The sequence below is a fragment of the Arvicanthis niloticus genome, chromosome 21, assembly GCF_011762505.2.
Source record: "Arvicanthis niloticus isolate mArvNil1 chromosome 21, mArvNil1.pat.X, whole genome shotgun sequence".
Taxonomy (NCBI): domain Eukaryota; kingdom Metazoa; phylum Chordata; class Mammalia; order Rodentia; family Muridae; genus Arvicanthis; species Arvicanthis niloticus.
In genome coordinates, this window is record NC_047678.1 from 21,017,040 (window position 1) to 21,037,362 (window position 20,323).

The window sequence follows — 20,323 nt, forward strand, 5'->3', positions numbered from 1 at the left end:
TATTAATGCTGTTAATATTTTATGTTTTTACTCCAGTAATATGGAAGAGATTCTTGGGAACTTTGCTTTGACTTAGCAGTTTCAGAGAAGGGAAATTTGTAGCATCTTCACTGTCTGTACTTGAAAGTACAGAGGGGATGTCAAATGAATTACAGTGAAGACATATTGCTCTTTGCCCTCAACTTTTTTTCCCTTCTGGTAGCTCCTTAATGTGCATTTTTATAGTAATATTTTAAAGCCCTAGGCAAGTTTTAATATATAGGCTTAATGATTCATGAGTTAAAAATTTAGAAGAGTACAGGGTGTCACTACTTTGAGGGGTACTTTATAAAGTCTGTGCACTTTAGTTAGCAATTAAGTATAATAAACTTTGAGAGAGTACAAATATATATCAGTATGTTAATATTTACATTTTTATTAATCTGTGATCTGATTTGCTATTGTAGCAAGGTTTTTCTTTTTTATGAAAGTTCTTATAAAAAATCTTAGCTTTCTTTATAGAAGATATACTAGCATAAACCTTCTGGTATTTTTATTTTGAGCTTCAAAAGATATATCAGTATGGCCAGTTTTGATTCATCTCTCCACCTTTTTCTCTATGTCATTTTAAAAGGTAAACTAAACATTTCTTCTGTAACTATTTCAGTGTATGTGTTTTTGTATTTGAGTAAGCTATCCTCTGTTCAGCTTACAATCAGCATTGAAAGCTTTTTGTGTCATCAAAAGGTGTGAGTGTTTCTCCCCACCAAAAACTAAGCCGTCACTTTGTAGCATTAATTACCAGCTAGGTGTTGTGCACACTGCTTCACTTTTGTTGTAGTATCTGATGTCAGTGTTGAGGTCTCTGTCTCCAACATTTTTACCATCCCCCTCCCTAATTTCATTTGCAAGTTCTCCCTGCTTGTTTCCCTGTGCTTTTAACCAACTGTCTATAAGAGATTCTCCCAATCTGCCCCTTGGATTTCATAGATTTATTTGAACAGCTCAAAGAATTTAGGGAGACTCCTTTCACAGAATTTAGGGATACTGCTTTAACAGTTTATTATCATTATTACAACTGAACACATACATAGGGCAAGGTATGGGTTAAAGACCGTCAGTGCCAATGAATTTGTGTTGTTTTTCTAGAATTTTATCATAGTTAGCTATCTAGAATCCCTTTGAGTCCTGTTCTTTTGGCATGTTGTGGAAACTTCATCAGATATATGGTGCTTTTAGATTGGCTAAGTGAAATCATTAATATAATTAATAATTATAATAATTCACTTCACACATAGTTAATAACACAAATACTTGTTTGTGTTAGCATTCTTCTTGCTCTTCCTTTGTATGTCATTCTGCTTTGCAGACTATAGAGCAAGACTTTTTTTTGTTAAGAGGAGGATCTTAGGAGTTTCTTTTGGGCAAGAAGTGATAATAGAACACTGACTTAGTGTTCTATTGCTGATAAGAAAGACCATGCCTAAGGCAACTCTTACATAAGAAAGCATTTAATTGAGGCTTGCTTACAGTTTCAGAGGCTCAGTCCATTATCTTCATGGTGGGGAGCGTGGTAGCACATGGTAAGACATGGTGCTAGAGAAATAGCTATGAGTTCTACATTTAGATCTTCAGGCAGCAGAAGAGAGACTGGGCATGGCTTGGACCTTTAAAATCTCAAAGCCCTCACTAGTGATACACTTCCTCCAACAAGACAATAGCTCCTAATCCTTCTTGAGTGCCACAACATAATATAGCTCAGCATTCAAATATATGAGCCTGTGAGGACTGTTCTTATTCAAACAGCTACAGTGTTTGACCACTTACTATGTATATAAGAAGATCAGTAGATTTTTTTTTTTTAAAAAAGATTTATTTATTTATTTTATGTATATGGGTACACATTGGAGTTGTTTTTAGACACATTAGAAGAGGGCATTGTATCCTATTACTGATGGTTGAGAGCCACCATGTGGTTGTTGGGAATTGAACTCAGGACCTTTGGAAGAGCAGTTAGTGCTTCTAACTGCTGAGTCGTCTCTCCAGCCCTGATAGGTAGATCTTTTGTAGTGAGTTATTCAATATGATTTTTAAAAAATGTGGTTGTTATTTCCCTTTTGCTAGAATTTCTGTTTTACTCTCACCCTTAAAACATGGGAAAAGACTTCTGTTTGATAATGTAGATGCGTCTTGAATACTTTTTGACTGTATGATCTTTATTTAATGGGCAAAAACTGGAGAAAGACATGCTTTGTCGTCTTTATTATTCTTGCTCATTTGAAGAAGTGTTTGTTCATATAGCTTTTCTTACACAAACGTTTTGGGAAGAGTGAAGGAATCTTGTAATTAGTTTGAGATCTTTTTAGTTTGCCATGCTACCATGCGATTATTCTGAGAGTATAGGCAGGTTACTTTGCTTTTCTGGGACTCCGAGAAATTTGTTTTCCAATTTAAAGATTTCAGATTAAAGATTGCTTGTATAATTTTCCTTCAAGATAATTAATCACCCTTTGAACAGGTTGTAGTGGTATTTTAATTTTGATGTGTATACAGCTAAGCTTCAGTGCTAAGCGAAGTTCTTGGTTTAAAGTTTTGTTTATCTAAATGATTACCTCTTTTCTTGTGCCAAATAAGACTGGAGTTTTGATGGAAATCTGTGGTCATCATGTCAAAGATAACTTATTTTCAAAAATGATAAGACATTTCTTATAAACCACCGCTGTTTTGAGTAGTCTCAAATTTTGGTTGGTACACATTTCAAACTATTTTACTCATTGCATTTCTCATTATTTCTGTTGTTTTTTTTTTGTAGTGTTTACGTTTTGTTTGTGTGTGTACACATGTATACATATACTCTTTTATGTATATGTACAGACATGTCTATGGAGGTCAAATGTCAGTTTGCAGGAGTCTGTTCTCTCCCTCTACTGTGTGGGTTCCAGGAAAGATATTCAGAAGTCAGGCTTAACAACAACATAAATATAAGCAATAAAAATATAAATATATATAAATATAAACATTTATACGATATAAAACAAGTACCTTTACCGACTGAGACAAAATGCCAGTCCTTTTCTTTTTCAAAATGTTAATTGGCATATAATTTTGTATATTTATGTGATACTTTTCTTTTTGTTAATCTGACTTGTGTACATGTATGAATGAACATGTTTATTTATATGTTGGTACTTGTTTCTGCTTGTGTATTTTTGTGGGATATCTGTGCCTTAAATTCACATGTAGAGTCTTCCTTAATTGCTTTCCACCATATTCGTTGAGGTAGAGTTTTTCAGTTGAATCTAGAGCTTGTATATATATTCTAGACTAACTAGTCAGCTTGTTACCTGAAGTTTCTCAGGTTGGAATTAGAGGCAGGCCATCTTGCCCACCCAGCATTATACATGGGTTCTGGGAATCAAATTCTGGTCTCCAGACCTACCTGTCACTAAGATTTTTCACTGAGCCCTAAAGCATTTTTGATACATATATACAATATAAAATGACTAATTCAGACTATTAGTGTATCCATTCATATTAGACATAACAATTTTATGGCAAGCATGTTCAAAATTATATTCTAATTATTTTAAATTATAAATTTATTGTTAATGATAGTCATTCTACTAGGTTATAAAGCACTAGACTTTAATCCTTCTAATTGTAATTATTACTTAATCAACTTCTGTATTATATCCCTCCATCCCTCCATCCCTCCAATGTCCTTCACAGCCCATGTTAACCATTATTCCTCTCTTATTCTGAGGTTTTGTTTAAGCTTCTGTGGATATTTAGTAGGTGTTGATGCCCACACTGCTCAGCTTGGGGGCCACTGTGTCCCAGCCCAAGTCTATGGGTCAGGGTCTAGCAAGAGAGAGAGTAGGGATGGAGGGGAAGAGACATGAAAAATGGAGACAAGACAGAGGGTCTGATCAAGTCTCTTTTATTGAAAGGAAATTTGGGGTATTTATATGCTTTGTCACATGTCTTATAGGCGTGGATACCACGTGCATCTTGTAGGTGTAGATATCACATGTGCCTTGTAGCTGGGGCAACTAAACAGCAAAACAAGATATGTGGGATAAACAAGGTGTTTATCAGAGTGTGCTCAGCTGTCGTAGGCTGTTGAAAAACAAGTCTCTTGTCCGGGTATATGGCTCAAGATGGTTGCAAAGATGATAGCCACTTTTGGCTCTCAACAGGTGTTTCTTTGTGTGTGCGTGATTTTCTTTCACTTAATAGAGTAGTCTTCTAGGTTGGTTCTTATTGTCAAAAATGGCAGGATTCTGTCCTTTCTATGTATTTATACCACATTTTCTTGTTAGAAGATGGCTAAGTTGATTGTGTAGATTGGTTATTACAAGTAATTCTGCAATAAGATTAGGAATGTTGTTAGATGTGTTTTGAATATACTTTCTTTTTCTTTTACTATATAGATCTTGTAATGAGATTGCTTGGACATAGAGCATTTCTAGTTTAATTTCGTAAGAAATCTCTATACTGCCTTCATAATGATTGTTCTGATTTACATTCTTTCAGTAGTATATGAGAATTATCCAGTTTCTTAGTCTTCATTTGCATTGGTTATTTATCTTGTTAGTAACAGACATCATTGAAGTGAAATGGTATCTTTTAATGGTTTTGATTGGCATTTCCCCAATGATCAGTCAGTCTTAGTAAGTATATTTTTATTTAACTATATTTGTCTGTTGATATCCTCTTTTAAAATTTATTTCTACTTGTTTATTTTTAATTTGGATCATTTGACTTTCTTATATAATTTATATATTAGTCTTACAGTTAATTAGAAAATGTTTTTCCCCATTTGACGAGATATCTTTTTGTTCTGTATTGCTTCCTTTTGCTGTGTGGAAGCATTTTAGTTTGACAGGATCCTATTGTTCTTTTGTACTTTTGTTACATGTGGTTTGTGGTTTGAGATCTTTCCTACAAAGTCTTTTTTTTTTTTTTTTTTTTTTTTTAAAGAACTATTTATTTTATGTATATGAGTATACTATAGTTGTTGTATTCAGAACCACCATAAGAAGGCATTGTGTCCCATTACAGATGGTTGTGAGCTACCATGTGGTTGCTGGGAATTGAACTCAGGACCTCTGGAAGAGCAATCAGTGCTCTTAACCACTAAGCCATCTCTCCAGCCCCTCCAAAAGTCTTTATCTTTGTTATTGTTGCAGAGTCTTTCCTATTTTTGTTTTTCCTGCCAGGTTAATGGTTTTGGTTGAGTGTTCAAATTTGTTACATTGTTTTTATAACTGGTTAGAGATCATTTCATCTTTCTGCATATACATCCATGTGTTGACTCTTCTCTCTGATGTATGGTTCTGGAGAATGTAATTTAAAAAAAACTCAATTGATTATTTCTGGATTCTCGATTTGTTCCATTTTTCTAAACCACTTTTTTTTGTAGGCCAGTAATGTATTCTTTTATTATATAGCTTTATAGTGTGTTTTGAAGGTAGGTATTTTGATACTTCTACTTTGTCCTTTTTTTTCTTTTTCCAGGATCACATTGGCTATTCAGAATTTTGTCTGGTACCATTTAATTTTTAGAATTATTGTATTTCTTTAAAAAGTACTGGTATTTTCATAAGTATTTTGCTGACTGTTTAGATTGTGTCAAGCATTGGAAACAGTTTTACAATATTAATTATTTCAGTTTTTGAATGTGGGATATATTTACACTACTTTGTATTCTCTTTATCTTGATTTATCATCATTTCGTAATTTTCATTATACAGTTTAAAACATTTTTTGGTTTAAGTGTATTTTTTAGTTGTTATTGTTTATCCTTTTTCTCTTCTCATTTTTACTAGTTCTTTGAGAATTTTATTTGGTATATTTTGGTCATATTCACCTTTCCCCCAAATCCTTCCAGAACCTTCCCCAATTCTCTACTCAACCCAACTTTGTGTCTTTAAAAAAAACCAAAACAAAACTGGGTGTTGGCGACACATGCTTTTAATTCTTGTGCTCAGCAGGGAGAGGCAGGTGAAAATCTGTTAGTTTGAAGCCAGCCTGGTCACAGAGAGAGAGAGAGATCCAGGATAGCCAAGGCTATACAGAGAAACACTGTTTTGGGAGGTGAAGGGAGCGGGAACAAAAACAAAAACCCAAAACCCAGTATGTATAGTTTATTCTGCTTATATACTTTTGGATGGGTAGTCTAAATTGTATGGTGTGTGTCTACCAGAGAATGCATCCTTCATGAAAACTATCTCTCCCTCTCATGGCAGTTGTCCACTCCATGTGGCTTTTAACTAGGGGCCGGACTTCATGCCCACTTCCATTTTCATATCATCTAGGTAGACTGACAGTTGGACCGACAGACAGACTGACTGACCGATTGACTGATTCATTCATTCATTTGGGCTTAATCCTGCACAGGTTTTATTCATGCTGTCTCAATTGGTAAAAGAAAAATTCATATCTACAACTTCCCTGCTGTGTCTAGAAAGTACTGTTTCCTTGTGGTCAGTCCTTCACCACATATGGTTTTTATAAATCCATACTCTGATATGGTCTTTGAGCCCTTGGTAGAGGGTTGGAGTACTCTGCAGTCTCTTGTTTATTTACACCTTGATCAGTTATGGTTCTCTGTGTTAATTGCTGTCTGCTGAAGTAAAGAAAGCTTCTCTGATGAGGGTTTGCATTAATATGCAGGGATAATATTAAATGAGCAGAACTCAGTTTAATACTGTGTCTGTTAAATAGCATATTAATTAGTAGTCGGTTCTTCCCTAGAGAGCCCCAATAATGATGCCAGCTATAGATTTTAACTGGTGGAGCTATGTTCGTGTCACTATTGCATCAGTGGACAGACATGTCTAGCCAGTCTGAGTCATTTTTTTAAGCTAAGGTTCACACTTGGGTAAGATTGGTGATTTTTTTTTTTCTCTCCTTTAATAGTAGTACATATAGCACATTCTAGCACTGTGGAAGCTAGATAGTAGGGATGAAACTATGGGTTAATACCAGCTTGATTTCTTCTTGGTCTAGGACTTAAGTATATTCTGTCTTCAGCATAACATCCTATTGTCAAGTTCTGGTGGGTGATCAGGAACATTGACACTGGCCTGTAATGTTTGGGGGTCTGTGGGGTGTACTTGTGTACTGCTCCAAAATAGACAACCTATTTCTGGAACTAGTCTTTTTATTTGTTATCCTGAGGTGCCTAGTACTGGCACTTTTGTCTCATTTTAGTTAATTCCATTGAAATTCTTTATATGTATGCATTTATATAATTTAAGAATCCTTTCCATTAGGAGGTTTCCATATGAAAATTTCAATGTCTTTAGTGTTAGTTCTCTCTCCTGCCTTCCATAATCTTCCCTGCCTGCTCTTCTATCCCCTCTACACTATACACCTGTTCTCTAGTACTTTACACTTTAACACATTGTACCACTTTGATCTATCTCTCCTGCCTTGAGCATACCCACTTCCTGTAGCCTCTTCCTCATTTCTTGACCTCTATGGGTATTCCAGATGTTAACACATGTTATCTAAAGATTCAAGGCTAACATCTGCAAATGAGATGCTCACAATAATTATTTCCATCTCTGTCTTTAATTTCATTTTTCTTAACTGCTGAATAATATTCCACTGTGTAAATGTACCTTCTTTTCATTATTCACTCATCAGTTTATGGTGGTTTCTGTTTCCACCTAGTGTGAATAGAGCAGCAATAAACATGGATGATCAGATATTTTTATAGTAGGATATAGAGTTCTTTGGTTAGATGCCTAACAGCAGTATAGATGAATCATATTGTAGATCTGTTTATAGCTTTGCGTGGAACCTTCATACTAATTTTTATAGGCTGTACCAATATGCATTACAGCCATCAATGAATAAGTGCTCACCTTTCCCCAAATCCTTGGCCAGCATTTGATTTTTGATTTTTACCCATTCTCATTGGTATTTAAAAACTTCAAGATAATTACAATTTGCATTTTTACCCGATAGCTAGGGATACTTAATGTTTTAGGGTTTCCTTTTTCTTTTTTCCTTATTAAATTATTTTATTTGTTTACATTCTAAATGTTGTACTCACTTTCCTGGACCCTTCTTCCTGAGTTCTTCACCTCCTCCCACTTCCCCTTTGTGTCTGAGATGGTGCTCCCTTGATCCCCACTCCCACCTCACCCCCGTCAGCATCCCCCTTTCCTGTATCATCAATTTTCTTTCTTTTTAAAGAGTTATTTATTTTGTCCATATGAATACACTGTAGCTGTCTTCAGACACACCAAAAGAGGGCATCGGATCCCATTACAAATGGGTGTGAGCCACCATGTGTTTGTTGGGAATTGAACTCGGGACCTCTGGAAGAGCAGCTAGTGCTTTTAACCACTGAGCCATCTCTCCAGCACCCTATCATCAAGTTTCTACACGATTAAAGGCACCTTCTCCCACTGAGATCAGACAAGTCAGTCCTCTGCTATATATGTGCCTCTGGCCACTGACTAGTTCATGAATACTCTTTAGTTGCATGACTCTTTAGTTGGTGACTGAGTCTCCAGGAACTCTGAGTGGTCCAGGTTAGTTGATACTCATGTTCTTCCTATGGGGATGAAATACCCTTCAGCTCCTTCAATTCTTCCTCTTAATACTTCCAGAGGAGTCCCCAACCTTAGTCAAATGGTTGGCTGTAAGTATCTGCTTCTGTCTCAGTCAGCTTCTGGTAGAGCCTCTTAGAGGACAACATGGCCTCAGTAATAGGGTCAGGGTTTAGTGTCAGCTCATGGGATGGATTCCAAATTGGGCCAGTCACTTGCTGTCCTTTCCTTCAGTCTCTGCTCCCTTTTTGTCCCTGCATTTCCTTTAGACAGAAACAATTCTGGGTTAATTTTTTTTTTTTTTTTTTTTTTTTTTTTAAGATAAGTGGGTGGCCTCATGCCTCTGCTGGAGGCCATGACTATCTACTGGAGGTGATCTCTTCAGGTTCTGTCTCCCATCTGTTGAGCATTTCAACTAACTTCATCCTCATTGAGTCCTGGGAGCCTCTTACATCCTATGTCTCTAGGACTTTCTAGAGGTTTTCCTCCCCCCACCCCACACTGCTGCGTATGTCCATCCATTTATTCTCCTGATGCTCTGGCCTTCTCTCCTGTCTCCTCCCATACCTGATCCTTCCCCCCTTTACCCTGTACCTACTGTCTCCCACCTGCTTTTCTCCCTCCTTCTGCCTCTTGTGATTATTTTGTTTTCCCTTCTAAGTGGAATTGAAGTATCCATACTTGGGCCTTCCTTCTTGTTAAGCTTCCTACAGTCTGTTAGTTGTATCATGGGTATTCTGTACTTTTTGGGTAATATACACTAATCTGTGAGTACATACCATGCATGTCCTTTTGGGGTCTGGGTTACTTTACTCAGGATGATATTTTCTGGTTACATCCATTTGCCTGCAAAATTCATGTTGTCCTCGTTTTTAATATCTGAATTATATTCCATTGTATAAATGAATCACATTTTCTGTATTCAGTCTTCGGGTGAGGGACATCTGAGTTGTTTTCAACTTATGGCTATTACAAATAACGCTGCTAGGAACATATTGAAACATGTTTCCTTGTGGTATGGTGGAAATTTTGGGTATACGCCCAGGAATGGTATAGCTGGGTCTTCAGGTAGAACCATTTCCAATTTTCTGAGGAACTGCCAGATTGATTTCCAGAGTGGCTGTACCAGTTTATAACCTCACCACAATGGAGAAATGTTCCTCTTTCTCTACATCCTCGCCAGCATCTATCACTTGAGTTTTTGATCTTAGCCATTGGTGTAAGGTGGAATCTCAGGGTTGTTTTAATTTGCATTTCCCTGATGACTAAGGGTGTTGAACATTTCCTTAAGTGCTTCTCAACCATTTGAGATTGCTCTGTTGAGAATTCTCTTTTTAGGTCTATACTCCATTTTGAAAGTGGGTTATTTGGTTTTTTTATAGACTAACTTCTTCAGTTCCTTGTATATTTTGGTTATTAGCCCTCTTTTTGATGTGGGGTTAGTGAAGATCTTTTTCCAATAAGTTTCCGTTTGTCCTATTGACAGTGCCCTTTGCTTTATAGAAGCTTTTCAGTTTCTTGAGGTAGGTTCCATTTATAAATTGTTGATCTTAGAGCCTGAGCCATTGGTGATCTGTTCTGGAAGTTTTTTCCTGTGCCAATGCCTTTGAGGATGTTTCCCACTTTCTTTCTATTAGATTCATTGTATCTGGTTTTATGTTGAGGTCCATAATCCTCTTGGACTTGAGCTCTGTACAAGGTGATAAATATGGATCAGTTTGCATTCTTCTACGTGCAGACTGTAGGTTAGACCAGCACCATTTTTTGAAGGTACTTTCTTTTTTCCAGTGTATGGTTTTGGTTTCTTTCTCAAAGATCAAGTGTTCATATCTGTGTGAGTTTATTTTTGGGTTTTTAATTCTATTTAATTGATCAATCTGTCTGTCTTTGTACCAGTACCATGCCATCTTTATCACGATTGCTGTCTAATACAGCTTGAGGTCAGGGGTGATGATTTCCCCAGAAGTTCTTTTATTATTGAGAATTGTTTTTACTATCCTGCATTTTTCATTTTTCCATATGAAGTTGGAAATTGGTCTTTTTATGTCTGAAGAATTGTGTTGAAATTTTGATGGGGATTGCATTGAATCTGTAGATTGTTTTTGGTAAGTTGGCTATTTTTACTATGTCAGTCCTACCAATCCATGAGCATGGGGGAATCTTTCCATCTTCTGAGGTCTTCTTCAATTTCTTTCTTTCTTCAGGGACTTGAATTTCTTATCATACAGATCATTCACTTGCTTGGTTAGAGTTACACCAAGATATTTTATATTGTTTGTGACTATTATTGTAAAGGGTATTGTTTCCCTAAATTCTTTCTCAGCCCATTTATCTCTTGTATAACTGAAGGCTACTGATTTGTTTGAGTTAACTTTATATCCAGCCACTTTGCTGAACTTGTTTATCAGCTGTAGAAGTTTCTGGTAGAACTTTTGGGGTCACTTATGTATACTATCATACACAAATAATAATATCTTTGACTTCTTCCTTTCCAATTTGTGTCCCCTTGATTTCCCTTTGTTGTCTAATTGCTCTAGCTAGAACTTTGTGTACTGTATTGAAGAGGTAGGGAGAAGTGTGCAGCCTTGTCTTGTCCTTGATTTTAACGGGATTGCTTCAGGTTTTTCTCCATTTAATTTGATGTTGGCTGCTTGTTTGTTGTATATTGCATCATTATGTTTAGGTATGTGCCTTGAATTCCTGATCTTTCCACAACTTTTAATATCAAGGGGTGTTGTGTTTTGTCAAAGCCTTTTCAGCATCTAATGAGTGTGATCATGTGACTTTTTGAGTTTGTTTATATACTGGATTATGTTGTTGGATTTTGATATATTGACTTATCTCTGCATCCCTGAGATGAAGCCTACTTGTTTGTGGCGAGTGATGGTTTTGATGTGTTCTTGGATTTGGTTTGCGAGAATTTCATTGAGTATTTTTTTTATTGATAATCGTAAGTGAAATTGGTTTGAAGTTCTTTTTCTTTGTTGGGTCTTTGTGTGCTTTAGGTATCAGAGTAATTGTGGCTTCATGAAATTAATTAGGTAGTATTCTTTCTGTTTTTATTTTGTGGAATAGTTTGAGGAGTATTGGTAAAAATAGCTCCTCTTTTAAGATCTAGTAGAATTCCAAGCTAAAACCATCTGGCCCTAGGATTTTTTTCATTGGGAGTCTTTTAATGAGAGCTTCTTTTTCCTTAGAAGTAATGACACTGTTTAGATAGTATACCTGATCTTGATTTGACTTTGATATGCGGTGTCTGTCTAGAAAATCATCCATTTCATCTAGATTTTTCAGTATAGGCTATCGTAGTAAGAAGTGATGGTTTTTGTTTTTAAATTCCTCAAGTTTTGTTGTTATGTCTCCCTTATGATTTCTGATTTTCTTATTTTGGTTACTGTTTTTGTGACCTTTAGTTTTGTTAAGGGTTTATCTATCTTGTTGATTTTCTTAAAAGATCCAGTGTTTGGCTTTGTAACAATTCTTTTTGTCATTCTCTTTGTTGATCTTTTAGTTTGACTGTTTTCTGCCCTCTACTCCTTTTGGATGTGTTTGCTTCTTTTTTTCTAGAGCTTTCAGGTGTGATGTTAAGTTGCTAGTGTAGGATCTCTACAATTTCGTTTTCCTTTTTTTTTTTAAGAATGGAAATTGTCTCAACTACCATTTATTATATCTGCAATGAGAAATCTCCACATTTTTCTGTATAATTTTAACTTTTCCACAGCTAGATTTATCTGTTTTTGTATTCTTTTTAAAAAAAATTGGATATTTTATTTACTTACATTTTTAATGTTATCTTCTTTCCAGGTTTCCCCTCTGAAAACCCTCTATTCCATTCTTCCTCCCCCTGCTTCTATGAGGGTGATTCCCCCACCCATCCACCCACTTCTACTTCACTACACTGGCATTTCTCTACACTGGAGCATCTATCCTTCACAGGACCAAGGGCCTCTCCTTCCATTGATGCCAGATAAGGCCATTCTCTGCTACATGTGCAGCTGGAGCCATGAGTCCCTGCATGTGTACTCTTTGGTTGGTTGTTTAGTTCGTTGAAGCTCTGGTGGGTCTGCTTGGCTCTTCAATTTTTTATGAAGGCACTTAGTGCTATGAATTTTCCTTGTAACATTGCTTTCATTGTGTCCCATGAGTTTGGGTATGCTGTGCCTTTATTTTCATTTAACTCTGGAAATTTTTTTTTCTTTATTCCCTAAGTTATCTGTACTGAGTAGAGTTGTTCAGTTTTCATGAGTATTTTGACTTTCTGTTGTTTTTGTTTTTATTGAAGTCCAGCTGAATCCAAGATGATCTGATAGAATGTATGGGATTATTTCAGTCTTCTTGTATCTCTTGAGGCTTGTTTTTTTGTTTATTTATTTTTTTGTTTTTCTTTTCAGATGAAATGGTCAATTTTGGAGAAGGTATTATGAGGTGCTGAGACGGTATATTCTTTTGTTTTAGTGTGAAATGTTCTGTAGATACCTGTTAAATCTACTTGGCTCATAGCTTCTGTTAGTTTCATTGTGTCTCTGTTTAGTTTCTGTTTCAGTGTCTTATTCATTGATGAGAATGGGGGTGTTAAAGTGTCCCAACATTATTGTGAGAGGTTCAATGTGTGTTTTGGGTTTTAGTAAAGTTTCTTTTATGAATGTGGTTGCCCTTGCATTTTGGGCATAGATATTAAAAATTGAGGCTTCATCTTAGCAGGTTTTCTCTTTGAGTGTGAAGTGTCCTTTTTCATCTCTTTTAATAACTGAATTTCTTGGATGTTTTGGCTCAGGAGCTTTTTACACTTTGTATTTTTTTTTTTTTTTTTGACCCTTGTGTTCGTATCTTCTATGGTATCTTCTATGACTAAGATTCTCTCTTCTATTCCTTGTATTCTTTTGGCGATGCTTGCGTCTGCAGCCCCTTATCTTTTCTAGGTTTTTTTCATCTTCAGTGTTGCCTCTGCTTGTGATTTCTTTATTGTAACTATTCTCATTTTAAGTTTTGAACTGTTTTGTTCAATTTTTTTTACCTGTTTGACTATGTTTTCCTGTGTTTCTTTAAGCGAGTTATTTATATTTTCCTTAAAGACCTCTATCATCTTCACAAGATGGAATTTTAGGTTAGAATATTTCTCTTTAGGTGTGATAGAGTATCCCGAGCTTACTGTGGTGCTAGAAGTGAGTTCTGATGGTGCCATATTACACTGGCTTCTGTTGCTCATGTTCTTGCTCTTGCCTCTCAACATATGGTTATTTTTGGTGTTACATGGCTTGGGTGTATGATGGTGCAATTTGAGGAGGTGCAGAATAAATGAATGTGAAGTCCAGAGGTTAATGTTGAATATCTTTCCTTTGTAGTTTCCTTTTTTTTTTTTTTTCTCTCTTTGACCTTGCAAGATAGGATTTCTCTGTGTATCCCTAGGGGTCCTGGAACTCATTTTGTAAACCAGGCTGGCCTTGATCTCAGAGATCTCCCTGCTTCTGCCTCCCAAGTGCTAAAATTGAAGTTGAGTGCTACAGTGTCTGGCTTCCACTTTTTGTATGTTGATACAGCGTCTTTCACTGAGCCAGGAATCTCAGTAATTCAGCTAAGTTGGTTGGCCAGTGAGCTTTATTGTTCTGTCATTTTAAAATTGTATATGTTATTTATATTTCAGATGTGTGTGCCTGCCCCCCCCCCCACCATCCCATTCCCCTCCTACTCCTGCTTCTATGAGGATGTGCCTCACCCACCCACTCACTGCCACCTCACTTCCCTCAATTCCCCCACACAGGGGCGTCCAGCCTTTATGGGACCAAAGACCTCCTCTCCCACCTATGCCCAACAAGGCCATCCTCCCCTACACATACAGCTGAGGCCATGGGTCCCTCCCTATATGCTCCCAGGTGGGTGGTTTAGACCCTGTGTACTCTGATTAGTTGGCATTGTTGTTCTCCCTATGGGGCTGCAAACCCTTTCAGCTCCTTCAGTCTTCTCTCTAACTCCTCCACTGGGAACCCCATGATCAGTTCAGTGCTTAGCTGTGAGCATCCTCCTCTGTATATGTCAGGCTCTGGCAGACCTCTAAGGAGACAGCTATATCAGGCTCCTGTCAGCATGCACTTCCTGGCATCCACATCTGCTTCTGCCTTTGGTGACTGCACATGGGATGGATACCCAGGTGGAGCAGTCTCTGGACGGCTTCTCCTTCAGTTTCTGTCCCACATTTTGTCTCCATATTTGCTCCCATGAATATATTGTTATTCCTTCTAAGAAGGACCTAAGCATCCATACTTTGGTCTTCCTTCTTTATGAGCTTCATGTGGTCTGTGAATTGTATCTTGGGTATTGTGAGCTTTTGGGCTAATATCCACTTATCACTAAGTGTATACCATGTGTGTTTTTGTGATTGGGTTACCTCACTCAGAATGATATTTTCTAGTTCCAGCCATTTCCCTAAAAATTTCTCGAATTCATTGTTTTTAATAGCTGAGTAATACTCCATTGTGTAAATGTACCACATTTTCTGTATCCATTCCTCTGTTGAAAGACATCTGGGTTCATTCCAGCTTCTGGCTATTATAAATAAGGCTACTATGAACATAGTGGAGCAAATGTCCTTGTTTTATGTTGGAACATCTTCTGGGTATATGACCAGGAGTGGTATAGCTGGGTCCTCAGGTAATGCTATGTCTAATTTTCTGATTTCCAGAATGGTTGTACCAGCTTGCAATCCCACCAACAATGCAGGAGTGTTCTTCTTTCTCCACATCTTTGTCAACATCTGCTATCACCTGAGTTTTTGATCTTAGCCATTCTGACTAGTGTGAGGTGGAATTTCAGGGTTGTTTTGATTTGCATTTCTCTGATGACTAAGGATGTTGAATATTTTTTTAGTTGCTTCTCAGCTATTTGAGTTTCCTCAGTTGAGAATTAATTGTTGAGCTTTGTACCCCATTTTTAATAGGGTTATTTGGTTATCTGGAGTCTAGTTTCTTGAGTTCTTTGCATATATTGGATATTAGCCCTCTGTCAGATGCAGGATTGGTAAAAATCCTTTCCCATTCTATTGGTTGCCGTTTTATCCTATTGACAGTGTCCTTTAGATAAACCCTTAGCCAAACTAACCAGAGGGCACAGAGACAATATCCAAATTAATAAAATCAGAACTGAAAAGGGAGATATAACAGCAGAAACTGAGGAAATTTAAAAAATTATCAGATCCTACTACAAAAGCCTATATTCAATAAAACTGGAAAATCTGGATGAAATGGACAATTTTCTAGACACATACCAGGTTCCAAAGTTAAATCGGGAGCAGATAAACCATCTAAACAGTCCCATAACCCCTAAAGAAATAGCAGCAGTCATTAAATGTCTTTCCACCAGAAAAAGCTCAGGTCCAGATGGTTTTAGTGCAGAATTCTATCAGACTTTCCAAGAAGACCTAATACCAATTTTCTTCAAAGTATTCCATAAAATAGAAAGAGAAGGACCACTACCCAATTTGTTTCATGAAGCCACAGTTATGCTCATACATAAACCATACAAAATCACAAGAAAACTTCAGATCACTCTCCCTTATGAATATCGATGCAAAATACTTAATAAAATTCTTGCAAACTGAATTTAGAACAAATCGAAACAATCATCCATCTTGATCAAGTAGGCTTTATCTCAGGAATGCTGGGATGGTTCAATATTCAGAAATCCATCAACATAATCCACTATATAACCAAACTCAAAGAAAAAAAACCACATGTTCATCTCACTAGATGCAGAGAAAGCATTTGACAAAATCCAACAATTCTTCATGGTATAAGTCCTGGAAAGATCAGGAATTCAAGGCCCATATCTAAACATAGTAAAAGCAATTTACAGCAAGTCAGTAGCCATCTTCAAACTGAATGGAGAGAAACTTGAAGCGGTCCCACTAAAATCAGAGACTAGACAAGGCTGCCCACTCTCTCTCTACCTATTCAATATAGTACTGGAATTCCTAGCCAGAGCAATTAGACAACAAAAGGAAGTTAAAAGGATACAGAAAGGAAAGGAAGAAGTAAAAATATCACTCTTTGCAGATGATATTATAGTATACTTAAGTGACCCCAAAACTTCCCCTAGAGAACTCCTAAATCTGATAAACAAGTTCAGCAAAGTGGCTGGATATAAAAATCAAATCAGTAGCCTTCCTCTACTTGAAGGATAAACAGGTTGAGAAAGAAATTAGGGTAATGACACCCTTCACAATAGTCACAAATAATATAGAATACATTGGTGTGAATTTAACCAAGAAGTGAAAGATCTGTATGACAAAAACTTCAAGTTTCTGAAGAAAGAAATTGAAGAAGATCTCAGAAGATCTGCTCATGGATTGGCAGGATTAATATAGAGAAAAATGGCCATCTTGCTGAAAGCAATCTACAGATTCAATGCAATCCGAATCAAAATTCCAACCCAGGATAGTGAAAACTATTCTCAACAATAAAAGAACTTCTGGGGGAATCACCATCCCTGACCTCAAGCTGTACTACAGAGCAATAGTGATTAAAAACTGCATGTTATTGGTACAGAGACAGGCAGGAAGACCAGTGGAATAGAATTGAAGACTCAGAAATGAACCCACAAATCTATGGTCACTTTATCTCTGACAAAGGAGATAAAGCCAGTCCAGTGGAAAAAGGACAGTATTTTCAACAAATGGTTCTACTTTAACTGGAGGTCAGCATGTAACAGAATGCAAATTGATCCATTCTTACCTCCTTGTAGAAAGCTCAAGTCCAAGTGGATAAAGGACCATCACATAAAACCAGATATACTGAAACTAATAGAAGAGAAGGTAGGGAAGAATCTTGAATACTTGCTCACACAGGAAAAGTTTCTAAAAAGAACACCAGTGGCTTATGCTCCAAGATCAAGAATTGACAGATGGGACCTCATAAAATTGTGTCTTTATTTACCTTCCTCTCATAGGAGTTGCATGCACTTGTGCTATTATACATAACTTTTATATAGAGTACTGGGCTTCTAGTCTGTTTTTATGTTTCCATGGCAGGTATGTTACCAATGAGGCTGTCTTTCCATCCTCCCCCCCCTTTTGTTTTTTGTTTTTGAGACAGTCACATGAAACCTAGGCTTTTCTCCATCTGCTTCCCAAATGTAACTTGGGGGCTTCCCAATGTAATGGGGGGGCTGCTTGGTGTCCCCCCATTCCCCATTCCTTCTTGGTATATGTGAATGTTCCTGGAGTTTATATACTAATTTCTCATTTAGTTCTAATTTTATATGTTGATTTATATTTTCAATGTACTGTCACTTTCTTGAGTTTAATTGGATCATTTTTATTTCACTTCGATTGCTTTGACTAGGATTTTTTGTATTATGTTGAACAAACCAGGTAAAGCTTTTTTACTTTTTTCCATTCAGAATGTGGGTTTTCCATTAAGTAAGTGGGTTTGTTTCATGTAGCTTTATTTATACTGAAGCACATTGTTTTTGTAAGTAATTTTTTGGGAATTATTTTTAGGAAATTTTGAATGATATCAAATGATTTATATTTATTAAAATTATCCTATTTTTTAAATCCTTAGTTCTCTGTTGTCATGTGTCAAGTTTATTGAATATACTGTATCTTGCTTGATTCTAGGAAGTAATTTTTTTTCCTATTTGGTTGGATTTGTGAAACCCTTTTTTTTTTTTTTTTTTTTTTTTTTAATAAAGATTTTTCTTATTTTTAACTTAGTTCAATTATTTAGGCCTCCCTCCCTCCCTCCCTCCCTCCTTTTCTTCTTTCCCTCTCTTTTTCTTCTTGACATTTATTTGTTTACTGTTTTTTTTCCCCCTCCACACAGCGTTTCTCTGTATAGTCCTGGCCATCCTAGAACTTGCTCTGTAGATCAGGCTGACCTTTAACTCTAATTTACCTGCCTCTGCCTCCTTAGTGCTGGGATTAAAGGTGTGTACCACATGCATGCCCAAAATAATGAACTTATTACTTATTATTTTGCTATCCTATTTTTTGGAACAGCTTACTTTTCAATGTAGTTTAGGTGACCTTTACCTATAATTGAGGATGATTTTGACCTTGTAATCTTGCTGCTTTCGTCTCCTAAGTACTGCAGTTATTGCTTGTGCCACCATTACATATCATCTTACTTGTTACTAGTTCATTGAAGGTTTTTATTTCTCTGTGATTTGATCTTGGTACATTTTATGTTTGTAGGAATTTATCTGAGTTTTTGAAAGCAGAGAGTACCAGTACTTTTTGTTAGGGCAACTCTGTTAAAAAATTCTTCTATTGTCATTTTATGAAGCATATCATAATCTGTATAATATACTATTTTTCCTAAATCTCTATTTTCATTAGAATAATCTTACCTTGCATTTGTCGTACTTAATTTTTATTTTATGTCTGTTAATAATATAGCCATAGTCACAGTTATTATGATTGTATTATAACATTTGCGATAAAGTGAATCTTCCACTCGTGTGGGAGCAAAAGTTTTTTTTCCTGACATCTTTAAAGATTATGTTTCTACTGCTATGGCTATGTCCATACATATAGAAATCATTATATATCATGTAAATTGTCACTTGAGTCTTTGGTGATTATGTTTTTGATTAAGGGGGTATTTGGTTCTATGTTTCTGGCTACTGACTAAAGAATCAGCTGTTAATTATGTGAATGGTTTCAGTAATTTCTTTACTTGGCATGAATGTCACATCAACTTTTATGAATGACTTCTGTATTTTTAATGCTCAGTTTATCATTTTTTTCTTAAATAAGAGTTCTTTGTTCACAGCTATGTATTTGTGTGTTTGCGTGTGTGCATGCCTTGTATGTCAGAAATTAGAGAAAAACCTTATGGAGTCAGTTCTCTCCTTCCAACTTTATGTGGGCTCTGGGGAACATTCTCAGGTTATCAAGCTTGTTCTTGCATGTGCCTTTACTGTTTTTAGCAATTCTACTGGGAGTTGTTTCCATCTCTAGAAACATCTCTTTTTTTTGCTTATCTTTAAGAAGCATGCTTTATCCATTCATGTCATACTATGGAATTACAGTAATTCAAACTTTCAGAATTCCAGTGGTTTATTCCACATATGCCTTATTTGTAATTTTAGTTCTCCTTGTTAGTTTTGCCTCATATGTGATATTTTTCCCATTGTAGTCTTTAAGCCCCCAAAGTCATTATTGAAAACTGGCTTCACCAAATTTTAGACTTAGGCTAATCCTGATATTTTGATATCCTTACATAAATGACAAATCTATTTTTGTCTCTTACAATGTAAATGTTTTCAGTTTACTTCGTCTGGATCTGTCAGCATGACTACTGTCTGTGGTAGTTTTGCCTCATTATTTCTTTAATGGCAAGGTTGTAAAGCTAACCTACTTCCTTTCATAGGTTGCTGAATCAATGTTACTTTAGCAGGCATGAAATTAATTACATTATATATCTCTTTCATAGCTCTAAGATGAACAGGTAGTCGTCAGCTAGTAGCAGTGATTTTGAAAGGAATGTTTCACTCCCGCTGAACTGTAGATCTGAATTGTGGGTATAAAATACTCAGTAAACCAGATTGTAAACAGACATGCTTGTCATTCAGGCATTGCTCTGTTTTATACATCACAGTCAGAGTCTATTTAATACAATTTTGAGGGTCCTCATTATTTTCAGAATGGTAATTAAGCATTGACTTCTGATCAAGTTGCGATTTGTATCAGCCCTTAACAAGACAGTCATTATTTCAGTCTTTAACCTTTGAATGCAGACATCCTCTCTAGCTTTGCAAGTTCTAGATGACATCTTACT

General features: G+C 36.2%; 1 protein-coding gene across 3 annotated transcripts in view; it reads left to right on the top strand.

The window, feature by feature from the left end:
• Stag1 (STAG1 cohesin complex component) overlaps positions 1 to 20,323 on the top strand; it is a 328,230-nt gene that overhangs the window by 73,886 nt on the left and 234,021 nt on the right. The window lies entirely within an intron of this gene.